Source organism: Cynara cardunculus (genome assembly GCF_001531365.2).
Source record: "Cynara cardunculus var. scolymus isolate 2C chromosome LG 9, CcrdV1, whole genome shotgun sequence".
Lineage (NCBI taxonomy): Eukaryota > Viridiplantae > Streptophyta > Magnoliopsida > Asterales > Asteraceae > Cynara > Cynara cardunculus.
This window is the reverse complement of record NC_037536.1, coordinates 2,241,703-2,244,069: the sequence shown is the minus strand read 5'-3', so window position 1 is coordinate 2,244,069 and position 2,367 is coordinate 2,241,703.

Below are 2,367 nucleotides of genomic sequence, written 5' to 3'. Positions count from 1 at the left end.
AATCAGATGATGATATCAAAGCCTTTGCTAAGTCTCTGGCCTTGATTACAAGACAGTTCCAAAAGAAGTTCATCAAGAGACCCCATGAACGAAGAGATTTCAAGAAAAAGAAGTACCAGTTATACCAAGAGAAGAAACCATCATAATTCTATCAGAGGGAAGAAAGAAGAGAAAAAAGAGAAGAGAGAGGACAGAAGGGAGGACAAGAAGGTAGATAAAAACAGATGGAAAAATGACCTTCGCTGCTTCAGATGCGGGAAAATTGGTCATTTTTCAAAAGAGTGTAGAGGACGATTGGTGAAGGATTCCGATTACTACAAGAATAAATACAAGTACAATTCAAGAGAGCGAAGCCTGATGGCTGAGAAAGAAAATTGGGTATCCGACTCTTCATCCCATGAAGAAGATAAAGCACTCATCTGTTTGATGGCCAAATCTGCAGCAGAATCCACCTCCGACTCTGATGATCAGGTATGTGAGTCTACTTCCAATAAAACCAACTCTGCTCCATCTGAGCTAGAGTTAAGGGTGATAAAACTTTCATATGATTTCTTTAAATTGAAAGAGAAATTAAATTTTGAAAAATCTGAAAGACTGAAAGCAGAAAAAGAAGCAAGTTTCTACAAAAGAGAAACTGATCTTCTAACCGCAGAAAAAGCCGAACTTGCTAAGGAAAAGACTCGCATCACCACACTTAAGAAATCAGAGGAAGAAAAACTTCTGGAACTAAACAAACGAATARCTAAGGACTTAGAAAAGAAAACTAAGGCGTTAAAAGAATCTAAGGCAGAGAGACTAAACTCAGTTGCTCTTAAAGTTTTCTTTCAAAAGGAAAGCGAAATCCTTCACCAGAAGCTTCAAACCAATGAACTTCTGATGAAGAAGTACAAAGATGCCCAAGATGTTTATGAAAAGTTAAACGGTCAAACGGACACTCAAGGCATTGGATTCAATGAATTGGACTCCTTCATCGAATCAAAGAAATCCACCCTTGAATCCACTTTCAAACTTGGATGCATTCAAAAACCCGACTTTATCCCAAAACAAAAAGCAAATTTTAAAAGAGTTAAAGTCGATGGAAAAACTGTCGTTTTAAGACAGGATTTTGAAAATGTGGTGTACGAGAGCAGTACATGTAAGAATTCTGGTGAAAGAAATGACACCTCCAAATCAGAGACCGTTGGAAACCTTATGGTCAAACCAGAGTCTCTGGGTGTCAATTCCACTTCATCAGCAAGTACTGTTGATGAAAAGGAGAATCCTAATGAGGAACCATCAACTAATGAGTCAATGAACCACCCGAGTAAAACCGAAAGTTCAGCTAAGTCAGAATCGATGAAACCTCAAACATATCACTCTGAAGCATCAACCTCTGAACCCACACCTTCCACAAACATGCATGCTAATTTTGATTTTGAGAAATCAGCGAGAGACTTTCTCGATTCCGAATTTGAAGAGGAAACAGTATGTGAATCACCAGTAATCATTAAGGATAAAAAGCCTAAAAACTTCAAATCCTCAATGAAAACTGATGTTCCACCATCGATGAAATCTTCGGACAAAGGAAAGGGAAAGCTGAGAAATAGAAAATCTGCCAAAGATAACTCACAAGGCCCTAGTACACCCTTCAAGTTTATTAAGTTTACTCGTAAGCAAAAACAGAAGTGGCCTGCCTCTGAGAAAACTAACCACCACTTTTCCTCTCATTCAGCTGAAGAAAAGCAGTCATTCCTTAGGAGAAAAGAAGTAAAGACAAAGACCCCTTCAAATAAAAAATCTGAACTAGATAGGAAGTTTGTAAAAACAACCAATGCTAGGACAAGATTTACAACCCCTGCATTTACTTCTTTATTTTCAGCCAATAAAAAGAACGTTAGACATTCATGCCCAAAGTATAATAATTGTCAATGTTTAGCTCTTTTACAAAATTTGAGGAATCACATGTTGACACATCGCTGCATATTCTCACAACACGTTTATCGCTACAAAGTTAAAACCAATGAGAACGTGAAAAAGCCCAAGTCCAATGGCAAGGGAAATGCTAATAAACCAAAGCCTGCAAAGGCTAAAGGAAATGAAAAGAGAATGGTATCTCCTACTAACAAACGTGGACCCATTAAGAAATGGGTACCTAAAACCCTTTAATTTGTCTTGCAGGACCAGCATGTGCAACCGTGGTACATGGATTCAGGTTGCTCCAGCCACATAACCGGTGACAAAAGTCAGCTGACTTCCTTCATCGAAAAATCTGGAGGTTCTGTCAATTTTGGAGACAACAACAAGGGAACCATCAAGGGATACGGAACTCTCATCAAAGGCAACATCTCCATCAGCAAAGTGGCTTATGTTGAAGGTTTGAAGCACAAC